Genomic DNA, 19519 nt, shown 5'->3' with positions numbered 1-19519 from the left:
AGTCCCTTTGTCTGACTTGATTCTTTCTGGGGTGCCATGTCACCGTAAGACTTGCTTTTCAAGACCCAGAATAGCATTCTAGGCAGAGGCATGGGGCACAGAATATGTCTTCAGCTATCTGGTGGTTATTTCCACCATTGTATACACATGGTGATTGATGTATCAGGTTTGTCGGAGTGTGATATAATCAATCTGTCAGGCATCCCTATATTTATATTTCAGACATCATCCTCCATATCAGGGGCTTTAACTGCTTGCTGTACATTTCACGATCATGAGTAACCTGTTCAATAGTGTCCATGGTCAATTCCACCCCTTTATCACAAACCCACCTATATGTTGCATCTCTTCCTTGGTGGCCTGAGGTGTCTTGGACCCATCAAACAATAAATAATTCATCCTTACATTGCCAGTCCAGATCTTGCTGAGCCACTTCAATCTTAGCAGCCTGATTCACCTGCTGGTTGTTTTGATGTTCTTCAGTGGCCTGACTCATGAGCGTGTACAAGGTGTACTTTTACAACCAGTTCTTTTGTCCCTCCTTGTCCACTACATCCATGCACCTTAGCAATGACTATGGTTGGCCCTGCCATCATAATCAATTATGCAAGTCACAGTATCATAAAATCATAGAAAGGTTTGTATGGTAAGGATTTAGTTCCAACAACCCTCTGTCCCCCTGTGAGATAACCTCAGGAGATAGTGAGTTGTATGCTTGTTGGGAGTAAGGGGTTAAAAGTGGAAGATTAGTGAGGAGGATGGGATCAAAATGGAAGACTGGTGAGGAGGATTGTAAATACACTCAAGTGACTCCCCAGCTGGGAATGTGTAAAGTCTAGTGAGTAGAAATGTAGAAAAGCGTATCAATTGTACCTACTTCTCTTTGTGCTCTGTGTGCTTGGCAATTACCATATCTGTGTATAGATAACATTGATGTTTGGTAGAGTCAGAGGCACCCTATTTTATGAGCTTGATCTCCTGCCCTTGGTACAGAGATCAAAGAAGCACAATGAAGAACACCGCATGGTGGAAAAAACTGCACCTGCTTGAACCCTTGATAAAAGCAGGTGTAAACAGAAGGCCAGTGATCTTGTAGTCTGGACTGAGCTTCACAGTACCTCTGTCCCCACTTGTGTGCTTCTGCCCGGGTGTTTCTTGGGGTCCCCCAGTTGATGAGGTAACAAGAATAAATCTACTCTGTGTTTTAGCTGCAAGTCTGTGGTTGTTCCTGCTGCCTGCCTGGGCTGACTCAAACAGTGCTCAATAACATCCGCACACACTGCTCCCTCAAAAAGGAAGTGCTTGTTCTTTCTTGGTCTTCTTCATGATGAGGTGAGTATCTTCAGCTTGTCTGAGAAACCTGTAACTTTGATAAAACTTCTCAGTCAGTCCAGCCATTCATTTCCTCCCAGACTGTCCCTGCATCATGACCCTTTCAAGACAGGCCTCCAGTTGGCAGTGACCGTCCACTGTTATGGGTCTGTGATTTTGGAAAATCAGGACTGAATCTGTCCCACCAGATGGGACAGATCTGGACATGTCACCCTTTCAGCTCTCAGGAGATTACTCATGTTTCAGCTACTGCTGTTTGGAAGCAAAACTTTCCCAGGAGACAGCCTGCGTCTTGTTCTCAGCTGATCACTGCAGTGTTTCAGGATGCAAATCAAAGTCCTGCTTTTGTTCTTAGGTCATGTTGATTAGCCTAGCGCACAGTGTCAAATGACTGGCTACACAGTACAATAACCGACTTCACAGAGCTATAGTAGAACAGCTGTAACTTGCTTAGGAGTAGCTGTGCAGCACCAACAGGAAATTGCTGACTCTTTACACAGTCTAGCAACCGTAATCAAGGGGCTGTCATTAACCATTCCAATGTATCTCAGTATCAGCTTGGATATGTCTTGTAAGTCTCTCAGCCTTCTTTTCTCCCTTTGGTTCCAAATTTGCTGATTGCTCTTGCCCCAGCTACATAGTCCATAATCTCCTGAGACCCTTTGCTATCTGCTCAAGCACAGTGGGCAGAGCACAGCATCCCTTGCAGTCCTAGGGGATGTGGGGATGTGGCTTTAGCTTTAGCACTATCCTTGCCCCACCAACTCCTTTCTGCCAGCAATAGAGCTCTCTCCCAGTTCAAAAAGTGGGGTTAACTTTATTTTGGTTTAATGCTTTGGCTCTGAGTCACCACAGGTTTTGCAGAATGGCAACTGGGAGACACCGGCTTTCCACTTGGTAGCCTTGAGTCACCAGGCTGATCATATCTGGACACTGGTGCCTGCACTGGCATAAAATGACGTACTTGTAGATCTGGTCTGGCTAAGTAGGAGCTGAGGGTCCTGGGAGCACAAGCACAGAACTGGGCTCATGGCCTGCTGGTGGCAATGTGGCTGTATGGAAAGTCTGTGGTCAGCTTTGTATAATGTCAACTTCATGCAATAAAAACAATGATTGAAAGTAAGGTGCAGCCACTGTCAGAAAACTTCACAGCTCAAGTTACTGCATGGAAGCTTGACCCATGCTGAACTGTGATGGTTCAGACCCACACAAATAGGAATACATCACTACTGGAAAGCCTCCAAGAAGCACACAAAGCTGTGTCTGACATCCCCACCATGCAGCCTGCCACCCTACCCCAACATGGAGATAGTTTTAACCAGTTGTTTGGGATCCTGGTTGAGTCTCCACCTGGTGACGTTACACTGTAGGAACCTGAGCTTCATCCTATGGCACCATGACAGGGGTGAAGCCTTTTTCTTTATTGCCAACCCGATCTTTAGGTTAGCAGTCCAGGACGGGCTGTTCACACCACACACACTTGTGATAGGCTGGGGAGAAGTTATGCTTCATGGTCATACTTGGCAAAGCCAGACTGCTGTGAGTTATAGGAGTCAGCTTAGCTGGTTAGGCTACTGGAAAAATAATTTACCTGTGAATGAATGGTTGTGCCTCTCATCTGTCAGATGAATCAACTCATGTCTTCACCTGTAGGAGTACAGGACATACCTGAGAATGTGGTCAGGAAACTGACTGTGACAAGGGGCAAGAGTGAGCATCAGATCCATCCCCTATGGGTGAAGGATTGCATTTAGTGGAAGCACTCTATAAACTACCTAACGCACATTCCCTCCCCTGACCACTTCTTCCTGACAGCTAACACTGCTGCTGTGCATCAGTCCAGCTGAATGTGAGTTCCTGAGGGAGATGGACTTGGCCAGCACAGGAAGACAGAAAACTTTTCTCTGGGGGTGTTTTTTCCCCAGACAGATCCATGTGCAGATCTGATTTTCATAAAGCATTGAAAATAAAATGAAGAAAAATGTGAATAATATGAAATGAAAATAATTAAGAATGAAAGAATTATATACCAGTAGAACAAAGAAGATGTTAAATGAAGGTGAATAAGCTGGGGAGGGAAGTTGCAATAGGTGGGAAGAGGAAAAGAGGCCTCAAACATCCATAATACCAGAGAACCACTCAGAAACAGACAGCTTCAGCAGACAAGAGATGAATATCGTCCTGGCTGCAAAGGATTTGTGTTTCACTTACACAAAGTTCCATGCCCCCTGTTCTCTCCCTAGCGCTCAGGGATGTGGTTGGAGATAAATCAGGCAGCGGAATGTCCTAAGCTCGGGGACAGGTGCACGCCCTCAGGGACAGCTTGCTGTAAGTGCAGCTGGGCAGTGCTGGTGGGACCGAGGTCCAGCCTCGTGTCCCCAGCAAATTCCCACAGCTCCCTCCTGGCCCCCATCTCCTGCACCCTCAGGCCCTGCAGCCTTGACAAGAGTCATTCGCAGAAGGGGCTTGCTCAGAGAGCTCTGGAGGTTGCCTGTGCCAGGAGGATCACTTTGTCATTTGTCTCCCTTCATCGGCAGTGTCAAAAGCTAAAAATAGCCGGCCCTTGCAAGACTCCTGCGTGAAGCCATGCCTGCTTGTGTAGATGATATGCTTCCACTAATAGCGCTTGAAGACATTCCTCAGCGGGTAGCTTGCCTTCTATATCTCACTGCGATGCGTTGCCATGTAGGAGCTGGACAACTGTGCTGTGTCCTAAGATGGCAGATGCTATTCTTATCCCAGAAAGGCCTGCTCCGGCACAGCTCCTTTGTCAGCTGAAATGTGAAAAATCAGAAACAGGCCTGAGTGTGCTCCCACTTGTAAGAGTATAAATCAAGAGTGACCCCTCTGAAGCCAGTGGAATGACAGTGAGTGAAACCAGTGCCTGGGTGCTCACTCTGCTCTCCTGGGACATGCTGTCCCATCGGGAACATGGCAGCTGCACGGGTGCTTCAGCGGTCTGGGGTGTGGGTAGGGACATCCCTTCCCTTGGACATCAACAAATGGAAGCAAAGCCTGCAGACCTGAAAGCTCACATTTTGCTCATCATCAAGATGACCCCAATTCATGAACCCCTTCCCTGGGTGAGGAAGGCAGAGCCAGGGCTTGTTCCAAGCTTCCTGCAGGGCCAGCAGCATTGCAGAAATTCACCTCCCCTCTCTCAGCATTATGGTGCAAGAATAGCACATGAACATACTCAGATCGAATATGAAATTGGGACCCCAGTACATTGTAATGTGAGTGGCTAGATGTGCCTTCATGCAGCTCTTGTCTCAGAACAAATTAATAACTGAAAAACAAGACAGAGAGGTAGTGAGAGTACTGAAGTGGGTTCAGAATTGGCTGGGGATTGCCGGGAGGAGTCTGGCAGGAAAAGACTGAGCTGGATGTGTGTGAAGAAAGCGGAATGAGTGAGAAGATGGTAGAGTATATGAGGACTGGAAGAAATGTCAACATCGACATCAGGTTTAGGGAAGAAGAGTCAGAAGAAATCTGTGGAAAAACTTGGTAAATGCTACAATCATAATCTGCACATATCCATCTAACTTGAAGTCCACATCAAAAGAGCTTTGTAAAGACTCACTTTAGTTTTGAATAAATTATTTAATTGTATTTGTTGTGTCAGTATGTTATTTTATTGTGAATGCTCATGGCACATCCAGGCTCATCACTCATACCCATACACCACACTGCAGTGCAGCCAGCACTTCTCAAACTTAGGAGCGCAGGCTATGTGGGGAGAATACAGTGAAAAGCCAAGTGCTTCCAGAGGGTTAAAGACTACAGTGACCACTGTTCCCAGATGGAATCTGGAAGCCCCCAAACACCACTGGCTCTTGGCCACTCCTGGCCTGCTCCCCAGGCAGGGAAGGTCCCAGGAGCTGCTTTTCTCTTTAGGGGCTAAGCATATGAGGCCCAAGTGGTCCAAGTTTTTGTGCTGCTCCTAGTACAATGGTCCACCTCACAGGTCACTGCATGAACGCAGCTTGTGGCTACCACCTGTGCATATTTGCTGTTGTTGTTGTTGTTTGGCTGGTTGTTTGTTATATTTTTTTTTTATCAGTTACAGAATATGTCAAGAAAAAAACAACAATCCCAGAGGTGGAAGAGGAGATGGGAGCAGAGGCTGAGCAACTCTGAGGAATGTCAGGAAGGAGGATGTAGGTACATAACAGGGAAAGGACTGACAGCCTCCACTATAAAGCCTGCTGGATTATCAGGATCAAAGTGGGACACTGGTGTGAGGGAAATGAAAAATGAATTTCTCACTGCTTTATAGAGAATAAGGGTCATTTTGCATTGGCACTCTATTTGTGGAGTCAGGCTGCTTGTCACCTGATAAGGGCTTGTACAAAGGTCTTGAGAAAAATATTGGTCACAGCCATAAAGAAATATCTCTCAGAGAAAAGCTTAAAATAAATGCAGCTGATGGGGTTATATAGATCTGGACTGCAGGAAATCTAGTGAGCGCAGCAGCAGTATTCCAGTTATAGCAGAGCAAATTGCTGAAAACATTTCTCTACAGACACCGTTCATCAGTAAAGCCATGTTCAGCTTCACACTGTTAGGAGCGCCGGGAGAGGAGTAAATCAACTAGCACCTGAGCCTTGCTGTTTGGGTTTCATGACAATACTCTTATACCTCCATCAGAGCAGACACCACTGCCACGCCATTCCAGAAGTTCCCTGAAGTAGCACAATATTGCTTGGAGAAATACAATTCAGCACACATTGAGGGTTTTGAATCAGGACACTAAGGGGCAAAATCCAGGCTTAGCAAATATATGAGACAGAGAGCAGTGCACAGTTTTGGGGTGGCTCTGCTCTTAGACGCTACAACCAAGATTACCTGGAAAGACTTCTCAGGGAGAAGCAGGCACTTTGAGGGACCTGAAAGACTTATTTGGAAGCAAGGCAACATACATCTGTATTGCTTGACAAAGCAGTAGTTGACTGAAGTTGGCACTGCACCTTGAGATTAAGTAGATTTGGCATATATTTTTTCAGGCCACAGTCCTCCCTGAGATGCAAAGTAATTTTCTCTTTTCCTTTGGGCTCAATGTTCAATTCTCCTTTGGGATGAACTCAAAACTTTTCAAGTACCTTGTGACAACCCACTTAGAGTAAAAGATCTGTCCCTAAAAGACTTCAGTGGGATGGGCACTCTCCTGTGGGATCTCCACAGGACAGGGAATGTAAGCACAGTTAGACCTCCCACATGCTGGTCTTCCACACTGGGCACCAGTACCCCGACACCCTGGCTGCTGGCTATGTGATGGCACATCACCATCACCGTCTGCTGCTGGAGCTGGTCTGATTTGGTCTTCAGAGGGAACAGGGACTTGTATGCTTCCCTCTGCATCTCAGATGGACGTAGAAAGCAATTAAAAAATATTTAGGCTGCCTACCCATGGATAAAATATGAGGCTGTTGACAAATTTCCTGGGGAAGCAAAAAGAACTTTTCTGCAACAGAGTAAGTTAGTATAGATAACACTGCTGGATTTTTTTTTTTTTTTCTGTGTATCCTACTGGTAACTGCCCTGCGGTGACTCTGCCAGTCAGAAGGTCCTATGGTGTGTCCCAACCTTGAAGACTCTAACGTTTAAAGGGAACAGGATTATATAAATTCCAGTACCAGTATATTTCCACTTAGAGCACTGAAACCTACTCAGAAGTGGGATTTGTTCATCTGTCACAGATGAGTGTCAGCATAGGAATATATCACTTCACGGATCCCTTTTTTAGGATACAGTTGTTGCTAGTGCTAATATTATGCACCTAATCCTGATTTTCCTTCCCTCCCCCTTTTGCCACTTGCTCTCTTTTTTCTCTGTCTTACCCAGAGGTCTCCTAGTCTGCCCACCCCACTCCCCTGCTCTGTAACAGGAGCCCCTCAGCTGCTTAGGTGGATGATAGAAAGGTCATCCTGAACGTCACCTCCTCGGCCAGCACCCACTACCCAGATATGTTCCACTAATGTTTGCTGGGAACACGAGAAGTATGAGTAATGCTGCAACTCTAATAGTCAAGAGCCGCTCATCTTCAAATAACAGATTTTACCTGTCTCTCCACTGCTCTGTTAGCTGTTTTGTGCCACTCCAGTCTCACTCACTGTCATTTTGCTGAAAGCCACATCTACATTAGCCTTGTATAGTCAGGCTAATATAGCCTATATGATGACTATACAGCCTGTAGCCAGGCTGTATAGTCATCAGTCATAAAAACCTTTTATGCAGCTGAAACCAAACATCAACATCTCTGTCCATACATTGTCTTTGAGCTGTGCATAGACCAAACCCTATAAAAATCTCTGAAAGGAGTACCAGGGTTAGGAGATAAGCATGCTACCAGATGGTGAATACAACCAGATGCTTAATACTGGCCACAAAGGACAAACAATGTTAGGAATGATTAGGATCAACTGAGAAAAAAGCAGAAATCATTTTCCTGGGCCAATAAACCACAGCCCACACTATCCACAATTCTGGCCTGTGCAATTAGAAAGATGATAAAATTGATGGGAGCCCTGGAGACAGGCTGTCCAGACTATGATGTTTCACTCTGGAAAAGGAACAGCCAGGTGGGAAGATGATATGTTTACATAAAATTATAAGTACATTAGAAAATGTGAAATTGGATTTTCACCAGTCCTATATACACTCATTCACAGAATGCCAGACAGAATGCTGCTCTAAGCTGATATGGCTGTCTATTTATTCTTAAATTTAAGAGACTGCTTCTGCATGATGCTGTCTTTCTGCTCTGGTTTTCCCATGACTGAGCAAGCCTTGCAGAGACACTCATTGTTATCAGATGGGACATATGGATGCTGTTTCACATCCTCTCAAACGGGCTGAGGCTTCTGTATAGCAGCCAACAAAACAAGTTATTTAGAAATAAGATTCTCTGGAGACGTAAGGAAAAGGAAGGAAGGAAGAAAGTAAAAGAAAAGCCTACTGTTTAAGAAAATCTTGCTGTAGTCATCAGTTTTATGAAGCAGGGGATAATAGTCACATAATGATACCAGCAAAGCTGTCTGTGGTGCCCTACTACAAGAATTAATACTGGAACAGTGGGTAGTGCTAAACAGCTGCTCCCAGAAACTACACTCACAGCTTTCCCCATCTACACTGCCAGCTGAAAGCCTGGAAAGCCAATAATCTTCCCACACTTCTCTGCTCCAGTTCAGCCACTTCCACTTCCTCTGCAGGAACAGGCTGGTGCTAATACCTCACATCTAAATTGATAAACAAAGATTACTCAAGTGCTGTTTTATCAGATAACAGGTAGCAATATGCAAGGGAGAAGACAACTTAAGACAACATTAGAAAAGGAAAAGACAGCTTGAGACAATGTCAGACAGCTTTTAATTAGGAAGCATCCTAGTGCTAAAGAATCTATCTAAGGGAGTTCTGTGAAACAAATGAAATTAAAGTGAAGCTGGTGTTTGTTCTGAATAGGTTTGCTGTGCAATCAGTTTCTTTCATACTGGTTACTAGTCAGGATGTTCTTCCTTTTGAGATTTTAAGAGAATATCTTTTAATTCCTATGAAAATAGGAGATGAGATGTAGCAGATGCACAAAAATCTTGGAATTTCTCAACATCAAGTCCCATTTGGTCCCTGTGAGAGGACTCTAACTTCAGAAGCAAGTCCAGACAAAGCTGCTTGCCACTGATTCTGTCACCTGTATGATGGCACCTAGAGACAGTTGGTAACATATCAAACATTGATGTATATATAAACATTGATAATATGTGTATAAATTCTATGTTGTGAGGCATGTTTTATGAGACTCTGGAGACCAGTCATCCAGCAAGCTGATTAGGCTGAAGCAGGGTAGAGTAATCATCAGTAAGTACCTAAAATGTTCAGTTGACTTAATTTCAACTTAGCTTTGTGATGTCTACATCACAGATGTCAAAAGTAGAATCCAGACTCTCCCAATCGAGAAACTCTCTCCCTGGCAGAAGCTGGTTGGAGATAACCTATTGAAGGTGTACAAGGAAATGTGACAGGACTGACCAAGCTGTGCAATGTCAATGAGAGCCACGGCTTTGCCTCATCCTCTTTCCTCTAATGCTCCTGTATGGATGTGTGCTCACTGTCTCCTTTCCCCAGAGTTCTGCAGACTGGTTGGTATTTCTGCGATGGAGGACAGGACACATCCTAGCATGGAGCATGTTGCTGAGTAAATGGTAAAATTCAGGGAACATTTCTTGGTGTTTTTACTGAGTTTGTTCCTGTTAAAAGATTTGCTGCTCAACTGGACATGAAGGATGGTGTGGGCAGGGCGTGGAAGGGTTTTAAAGAAATGACTAGAGCCATGTCTTGATGGCATCACTGCTTTTTCCAACACAAAAGTAACACTGGTGTCGCATATGAGACCTTTCTTCACATAGAACAGACAGGAGATGGGGACATAGGGAGATGTTTTCTACTGCCTTACTCCTGCAGCCAAAGAGGGAAGAGAATCCTTCTCCCAGTTGAACAACAGTGGTTGATAAATCATTCTAATTCATTCTTTCTCCTAGTGCCATAAGGTAAAAGGTTTTACACTGTGTTTCTGTAGAACCAATTGCAAGCCTCTGAGAGGCTGTGGAGGTTTTCTGAGATGATAAAGTAATCTACTTTGATCCCCTTGCCTCTGTGTTTGACTGCCTTCATATCAGATTATGTAACTCAACTGCATAGATCACATTACAGGTGGATAGTAGAACAGCAGTGAACTCAGTGGGTTTCCACATTTTTCAGTTAAATAGAGAATAGGAATATAGGAGGGAACTCCAAATCCCAATATCACTCTTGCTTCTGGAGATGATGATGCAAGACCTATAAGAAATGCACAAATATTCATCATGAAAGTTTTGCTTCTTTCATGTCCACTGTCCCTAGTGGGGGGCTGGGCAGAACCTCACTGATGTGACAATTTCCGAGTACTGCCTAATCTGAATTTAAAATTTTTGCTCAAATACAAGACAGAAGTTTTTAAGAAAAGTTGTCTTTGAAAGGTGGCTTGTTTTATATTTACATATCATCTGAAATTTACAGTGAGAGTTTAGATCTGCTGCCTTGCACAGAATCAGGTCAGTGTGATAAGAAGGTATCTGGATCAAACAAAGAAATCCATGCTGGGGTTAATCTTCCATACTTCAGTAAGTACTAGGTACTAGGTTTGCAATCTCCCTTCTATGGTCAATGGAGAGAAAAGAACTCCTCCAGAAGAAGCTAAGCTGAAGTAGGTTTCTTAACTGTCCTTTGGAGTTATCTGTTTTTCTCTTTTAACTATGAAGGTGGCCCAGGAGAGTATCTCAGAGCTAGTCATCACTCACTTTCATATGGTTACAGGTAGAAGAGGAATCCTATCACCCATGTGCACTCATCCACACGGATCTGCAGAGAGATGAAAGATTCATGCCCAATAGTTGACACCAGCAGAGCTGATGTTGACAAAGAGCTGAGGTTTTTTTTCAGACCTCAGGGAAAATCTTCATGACAAGACATGAAGCTGCAGATATCTGCCCAGCTTTGAGCTATTGTCCACTTGGATAAAGAGATAAAGACTGGATAAAGAGAGGGAACCGCTACATTAGAGCCACAGAAATACTGTTGTAAAGGGACATTTGGAGGGCTTTTATTCAGTCTCCCAATTCAAGATGTCTTGCTGATATCAGTCAGGTTAGCCATGGCTTTGATTAGCCACGCCTCAGGGACAGAGGCTCAGCCACCTCTCTTGGGTAGCCTGTGCCATTACAGCATTACCTAATAGTGAAGAATTTTCCTAATGACTTACTGGAGCTTCTCCAGATGTGATATGTGATCATCATCCCTTGTTACATTGTCTACTAATGAGAAAAGTTTGGAACATTGTACTTGTAACTTCCCCTCATGAAACTTAGACCTTTTTTCCTCAGATTAAATACCCTCAAAATCTCCTCACAGGACTAATTTTCTAGATCATCTTGGTAGCCTTCTGCTGCACCTTCTCCCATTAGTGTACAACCTTTTTGAACAGGAGAGCCCAGAAGTGGACAAACCATTTCAGATGACAACCCACCGGTACCAAGCAAGAGGGTTAATGGTTTCCTACAATCAGCTGAACATGCTTTTAACATCATCCAGTACTTTGTCATGTTTGCAGCAAGAGCACTCATTATTCTTCTGGGCATCCACCATAACTTCCAAGTCTTTTTTGACAAGGCTTCTGCTGAACTAGTCAGTTCCCAGCCTGTGCTGACACCTGGGGCTTATTCTTTTCCCAGACGTGAGCTTTGTACTTTTCTGCAATGATTTTCATAAGGTTTTTGTTGATCCAGTCTTAATGTTCTTTCTTAAAGTTTCATAATGTCCCTTTGGAATGAAGCTCTGTCATTTGTCATATCATCTACTCTGTCTTATTTAGTGTCATTCACAAATTTGGTGAAGTTGAATTTTGTGTCATCATGAGTGGGCTTCTTGAATTCCTCTCAGTCGAATATGTATTCTGCAGGGGAAAAAATCCTCAGGAAGACAGTGATCTGGTCTTTGTGAAATAGGCACGTGGGGAAAGTTGGTGGGAAAGAGGAGTCAAGTGAGACTGATTCAATAAGGTTAAAGTCAATGCAGCTAAAAAAAGCTGTAAATAGTTGAAGCTTGTGATACTGCAACGTTTTAATTTAGAAATTAAAATTTTACATATGTACCTGTCATACAGGTGTATTTGCATGTTTCCAGCTCGTAAGCTCAACTGCACTAAATGGGAGTGGAAGGGAGGTTCTCAGTAGCCAATGTTTGGCAGTATGTAGGTTCTTCCACATCCTCACTCCAGTCTAGTTGCCCATCTAAAAGGCATCTTCTCACTCTTTGTCTCTCAGCAGCCACTGAGCTCAGGAGAAGAAAATAACATATCTTAAGGGCTGGCAGAAAGTGAGGCAGCTGCCTGATCTCCATCTCAAGAGGGATCTATTTTCAGTACGCCTGAATCCTCTCTCCTCCATGGAAAATGTCAGCACACTAGTGCCTTGCCCACATCACGTTGCTGTGCAGAACAGTCTGAATCCAGAGATTGCTTTCAGGTTGCCTCTTCTCTTTTGACTGTGCTGTGGTTTGCTTCTGGTCGCAGAAGAGTCTTGCGCTGCAGAGATGGAAACAGGATTGACAGAAAATTAATGACTGGCAGGCAACTTTGCATTCTTCCTTTTGCATCATGACACTCACACAAGTGTTTTCTTATTCAGACAATTTAAAATGCTTGTTCTTCTAGAGGTGTTGTTAGAATAACCTTGAAATTTAGTTTGCGAAGCAATGCATTATTAATGCTGAATACTGTCAGGCCCCTGCACCCCTGCTGGTCTAAGCTACAAGGATTATCTTTGTATTATGGTGTAGCTGACAGAACAGTAAGCAGACACACCTGGTATCAGCTATAATGGCTGCTTCATGGTGAAGGTAGAACTATTTAATGTGAAATACATATGCTTTAGCTGAACTCAGTATGCAAAGAGTTCTCAGCATGAGAGCTACATCTCTGTACACAAGATCTTGGGGAATTTTCATAGGGTTATAGAATGGTTTGGGTTGGAAGGGACCTTAAGGATCACCCAGTTCCAATCCCTCTGCCATGTGGTGTTTTTACCTTGCTAGGCTGCTGAACTCCACCAGAACTGCTCTCTCAATCCCCCTCCTCAGAAAAGGATGGGAAGAAGAAAAGGACAAAAATAATTTAACTAAAGAGAAAAACAAACAAACAAAACTACAAACAAACCAAGAAAAGGCTGTGTGGAAGCACAGAGGAAAGAAATTACTCTCTACTTCCCACCAATGAGTGATGCTTGACCACATCCTCAAAGCTGGGCCTCAACTCATGTAGCCGTTGTTTGAGAGGACAGACATTTTCACAATGAGAGCCCACCCCTCCCCGCTCCTTCCTTTTTCCACCTTTCATTGCTGTGTGGCATCATATGGTAGGGAATATCCCTTTGGTTGGTGATGTTCCTTCCTCACCTCTTGTCCATCCCTAGCCTGCTGGCTTTTGGGGGGCTGGAGGGAGTCCTGATGCTGTGCCAACATTGCCAACATTGCCAACAGGCACAACACTGGTGTGATACCAATGCTGTTCGAGCTACATATGCAGAGCGCAACACAGTATGGGCTGCTGCAGGGAAAGTTAACTCCATCCCAGCCAGACCCAGTACAGGTGGCCATCCACTAGATCAGCTTGCCCAAGGCCTCATCCAATGTTGTCTTGAACACCTCCAGTGATGTAGCATCCACAACGTCTCTGACAGCCTGTTCCAGTGCCTTAACACCCTCTGAGCAAAGAATTTTCTCTAACATCTAACCTAAATCTCCCCTCTTTTCATTTAAAACCATTCCCCCTTAGAATCATAGAGTCATATAATACCCGGAGTTGGAAGGGACCCATAAGGATCATTAAGTCCAACTCCAGGCACCACACAGGTCTACCCAGAATTTTAGACCATGTCACTAAGTGCACAGTCCAAATGCTTCTTAAACTCCAACAGGCTTGGTGCAGTGACTACTTCCCTGGGGAGCCTGTTCCAGTGTGCAACCACCCTCTTGGTGAAGAATCTCTTCCTGATGTCTAGCCTAACCTCCCCTGCCTCAGCTTGACACAATTCCCTCGGGTCCTATTGCTGGTCACTAGAGAATAGATAGGCACCTGCCCCTCCACTCCCCCTTGTGAGGAAGCTGTAGACTGCAGTGAGGTCTCCTTTCAGCCTCCTCTTTTCGAGGCTGAACAGGCCAAGTGACCTCTGCCACTCCTCATACACCTTCTCCTCTAGTCCCTTCACCATCTTTGTGTAGCCCTTGTCCTATTATTACCTGTCTGAGAAAAATTTGCTCTCCATCTTTATTATAAGCCCTCTCTAAGTATGGAAAGGCTGCAATGAGGTCTCTCCAGAGCCTTCTCTTCTTTAGGCTGAACAGACCCAGCTCTCAGCCTTTCTTCATAGGAGAGGTACTCCAGCCCCTTGATCATCTTTGTGGCCCTCCTCTGGACCTGCTCTAACAGCCCCACATCCTTCTTGTGCTGGGGTCCCCAGACCTGATTGCCAGATTCCAAGTGGGGCCTCACAAGGGCAGAGCAGAGGGGGACAATCACCTCCCTCCCCTGCTGGCCACTCATCCTTTGATGCAGCCCAGGATGCTTCTGGGCTGCAAGAACACTCTGCTGGCATATGTCAAGCTTTTATTTCACCAGAACTCCCAAGTCCTTCTCTGCAGGTGTGGTCTCAGTGAGTTCTTCCAGTCTGTAGTCATGTCTGGGATTGCCCCAGCCCACATGCAACACCTTGCACTTGGACTTGTTGAACCTCATTCAGTTTAGTGGGCCCACTTCTCGGGCTTGTTCAGGTCCCTTTGGATGGCATTCCTTCCTTCTGTTGTGTCGACTGTACCACTCAGCTTGGTGTCATCTGCAAACTTACTGAGGGTTCACTCGATCCCACTATGTCATTGACAAAGATATTAAACAGTACCGGTCTCAAGACAGACCCCTGAGGGACACCACACATCACTGGCCTCCACCTGGACATGGAGCCATTGACCCACACTCTGGGTGTGGCCTTCAAGCCAATTCACTGAATGGTCCACCCTTCAAATCCATCTCCCTCTATCTGGAGATCACATGTGGGACCATGTAAAAGGCCTTACAGAAGTTCAGTAATATGACATCAATTTTGCTAGATTTCAGTAAACCTTCAGAGTCTTGATTGATATGAATCCCCTTTCAGGGTATGGCTCACTCCAAGATATTAAACAAAGCCCACATGACCATAACCACATTATGCTAAATTTGGCTTTATACTAGTACTGAGATATTAATGAAGTGTTATTAATGTGGATATACGTTAATGCTTGTGATAGGTACAAAAATCAGATTACGAATCTATGGTAAGAACAGTTTCTGCATCTCTGAGCAGATGTCAGTATACATAGCTGCACTGTAGATTTGTATATGCACACAGAAGTGTTCTGCTAAAGGAGGACCTCAAACACCTGATACAGAGTTAGGTGGGTAAGTAACTCCTGCAATTCTTCTATGCTCTGAGCAATCTGGTAGCATTGCCATTCCTTGTAGGATGAGACTGCCTGCAGTTTTCTGAGTTCTCCTTTGAAGGCTTATGTTTTTCATCTACAGGTAATCTTCAAGAACTCTTTTTATGCCATATGTGCCTGACAGTCAGTTGCTTTCCTTCCCTTGACCAGTGCCTACGGTTGGTTGAGCTCTGGACTTTTGAGGCAAATTCCCATTCTCCTCAACCAGAGATGGTGTCATTTACCCCTTTATGATAACAGGTTTCAAGACTCTTCATGAGATGTTGTCCTCTGTGTCAATGTACGTTGTGTAGAATAACCCAGACCTTCCAAACTCTTGTGTAAATACTGTATCATTCTGCTGTCTGCAAGGTTCCTTGGTAAAGAGATATTCTCTCTTGGAAGTTACCTCCTTAATAGCTCTAACACATGCTAAGGAAATTGTTTGACTTTGGCTTCTGTCAGTAAATCAAGCTCTTCATTACCAAAGGCATGGCTTCACTTAACTAAGTGGATGTTAAGTTGATCCTGTTGCTCCATCTGCACAGAACCAGTTCCTGCAGACAATTCTTAGGACTGTTTAAGAAATGGTAAAACACTGAAAACTTCAGCAAATACATAAAGACAAACAGGTTGGAAGTAAATTTGAAGAGCTATTGGGAATTCACCTTTGTCGATTCACCATCGGTGCACTCAGACAATGCAAACTATGATAATACCTTAACCAAAGAGTGGCTTCATTCCTGTTATCTTTAGATCAGAAAGGATGTGACTTCATCCTTTTAGGTGTGGTAGAACTATGCAGTAGTTTGCTTGAAAGATCCATACTTACATGACCAAAAGTTAGAGGAGGTACTGCTTGAAGATATTTTAGTACAAATATGTGAACTGACTGTCATTCAAAGATGTGTTCCCTTGTCTTCAAGAACTGATGTCTACATGAATGTTTATCTCCCTCTTCCTTGTCACTTCTACCTCAGAGTCCCAGAGGAGTCCTGAAGTCTTTCTGATTCTGCAGTTGCTCAGGCCCATTTAACATAAAGTGTTCTCTATACTATTTATGTATGTGCACAAATAGGTACTACTTAGTTAAAAAACAGGGGTCAATACTGGGTCCAACCATGCAGATGAAGGATGGAGTCTTTCACCTGGGGAGAAACATCCCCAGGCGAGTGTACATACTGGGGACTGAACAGCTGGAAAGTGGAAAGCAGCTTTGCAAAAAAGGACCTGGGAGTCTTGGTGGACAACCAGCTTGAGCATGAGCCAGCAACATGCCCTTTCCACAAAGAAGGAGGATGGTCATCTGGTTTGCATAAGAAGTGTCACAGAAGGTTGAGGGAGGTGATCCTTCCCCTCTACTCATCACTGGTGAGGCCACACCTGGACTGTTGTGTGCAGTTCTGGGCTCTCCACTACAAGAGACTACATGGACATACTGCAGAGAATCCAATTAAGGGCCAGAAAGATTATGAAGGTACTGGAGGATCTCAGCAATGAGGAAAGGCTGAGAGATGTGGACTGTTCAGCCTTGAAAAGAAAAGGCTTGGAGAGTATCTTACAATGTATAAATATATGAACAAAGGATGTAGAGAAGAGAAAACCAGGCTTTCTCCAGTGGTGCCCAGTGACAGGGACAATGGGGACAAAATGAAATGCGGGAGGCTCCATCTGAACATCAGGAGAATCTTTTTGATTGTTAGGGTGACTCAGCAATGGAACAGGTTTCCCGGAGAAGCTGTGGAGTCTCCATCCTTGGGGATATTCAAAAGCCATCTAGACAAGACTGTCTCCTTCATTTCCATGCCCTGGTTCATAACCATTTTCTGAGATTTGGACCACTATCACAAAAGGCTTTAGGTTTCTAAATATGCGTTATAGGGATGTAGGGACACCAAATTCAATGTACAAATCACTGCGGAGTGACTATCAACAACTGAATATGCGTGCATTTGCTAGCTGCTTCCTCCTCAAGCCAGGCCTTCCCTTGGCTGACTTCACACCTACAGCTGCCTGGCTGTGTGCCTCACTCCTGCCAGCTGGGTCCACAACTTGGGCAACCCAACAGGAAAAACACAGAAGAGCTGTACTGAAGAGACTGGATTTGTCATTGGCAACTGGAAATTCAACATTTTCTGTCCCCAGAATCAGGCATCTAGCCTAAGACACTCAGCTGCTCTCAAACAGATCCTGGAGACACAGGCACATCCTGAGGATGGACACTTTGTCCCAGCATGACAGCACTGCATAAAACAGGTTTGCTACCTACTGCTGAGAGCAGGGCCTCATAGGAAAGCAACAGCAGCTACTAGTACTTCACCTGCTGCTGCCACGGGATGCTGCCTTGACAGTGCAGATGTTACAGCTTTCCTGGAAATGGAAGACTGGAGCTCCCACCTCAACCTGAGGGGAGCAAGCCCCCAGCTCTCCCTGGGTGAGGCTTCTTAGCCATCTCTGCTCCTCCCAGACCTTGCTCTTTGCATGAGGTCTTCTGAACTCTGTGCTCTGAGCTGCCAAGACCCTCCTGTCCCCTCCTAGGCCATGACCTATAACCACTGTGTTGTTGGGCACCAATTGGAAACCCAGCACCCTGGCTTGGACTGGGTTTGGGCTCCAGGCTTGGGCTCAGATGCCCAAAATGTGAGTGCTACAGTGCAGAACCTTCCTTGGAAAAGGCCTTCATGCACAGAGCAGTGCCTGATGCTGGGTGTTCCATCAGATCCCATGAATCATTTTTCTAACCTTGTCCCATATTACCCACTGACATCTTTTAATGACCAAAGTGCCAATGACCAGGAGAAAAGTTTGTTGAAATCTGACAATGCTGAAATCTTTAAAGCAGCTTACATGACAACGCCAATTTCCTATATCAGTCACTTTCCAGGACTTCCAGCAAATCTCTCTTTCCCACACTATCAGCACTCAAGGGGCATGTCTGCCAACACCAGTACTCTAGTATAGGTAACACTTTTTTTTTGGACTGTGTGAATGTGTGGAAGCCATATATAATGAGATGGGAATGCTGGACTAAGGATGTATCAGGCACAGAGCATCTGGGACTGCATGCTGAGGTGAAATATGTGTGTATGTGTCTAATTATTTCTATAGGTGTGACTGACTAGAGGGATTTTTCTGTCAATTGTAGGTAGGAAAAAAGCTGTGGAGGCCTTTTGCTAGATCAGAGTTATTTTTCCTTGGGTTATAGGCAGGTAACACCTGGATAAGCTTAAAGGTTTTTGGCAAAAGAATGGAGCATCTCTTGCTCACTGGCACTGACCTAATTGCACCAGAAGTCTCAGGAGGCTGTAACTTCTCCTACAGTACAAGTTGGTGCATAAAGTCACAAAAACATTTCTTGGATAGTCTCTCAAATTTTACAATCTGAAGCATGTACAGAGGCACAAATGCACACGACCCAGTGTGTGTTCTTCCTGATACTTCTGAAGCTGCCTCACATCTCTCTCAGAGACACTAGCCTAAAAACCTGATTAGGACCAAGTCTCTCACTACTGTGGCTTGTGGCTGAACATGCTGCCGTATTTTTAACCCTTGTAACCAGTTCTATGCCTGCACTTCTGCCTTCAGGATTTTACCATCACAACTGCCAAAGCTTTTGAAAATGCTAATTTATCTTTTAACATCCTGTTTTATCTATTGTATTGCTGGGTTAGCTGCAGCACACACATACCAAGCAATCCTCTCTGGGTCATACACTGAGTCGGTGGGAAAGTCAGCAATAAGTCCTGCATCCAAGTTCTCTAAGTGCTTTGACTAGTCCAGATTCCCTCCTTAACACCCTTGTCAGATTGTTTATAGAAGATGTATTCATATAGTCAGTAAGACATCAAAATATTCTAATTATATCTAGTCATGTCAAATGACAATTATGCCCTTAGTTCAGTTTGCCAGACAATGCTTTACCAAAGAAGGTTTGCCAAAAATTTTTTGACCGAAGAAAGAGTAGGCATCTGTAGCATCTGCAAATGAGATCGTATATAATCTCCCTGCAGCAAGTCTGCCCTGTCTTCGCGGAAAGCTTGAAGGTAAGTGTATGGGGTCTGCAGGCTTGAAGGAAGGAGATGGTGCCCTTATGTACCACAGCATTCTTTGTGCCTCCAGTGCTCATTTCCATGAGTGGACTCATTTT

At 44.5% G+C, this 19519-nt stretch overlaps 1 long non-coding RNA gene across 1 annotated transcript in view; it reads right to left on the bottom strand.

The window, feature by feature from the left end:
• Nucleotides 1-1791: 1791 nt before the first annotated feature.
• The window catches only part of LOC311421049, a 105471-nt gene continuing 87743 nt past the window's right edge, over nt 1792-19519 (bottom strand). The window contains exon 11 of the long non-coding RNA XR_014684676.1: nt 1792-12445. This is a non-coding gene — a long non-coding RNA (uncharacterized lncRNA). The remainder of the gene's footprint in view (nt 12446-19519) is intronic.

Source organism: Aythya ferina, assembly GCF_964211825.1.
Source record: "Aythya ferina genome assembly, chromosome: 18".
NCBI classification, from domain to species: Eukaryota; Metazoa; Chordata; class Aves; order Anseriformes; family Anatidae; genus Aythya; species Aythya ferina.
This window is presented reverse-complemented; position numbering and strand designations above follow the sequence as displayed.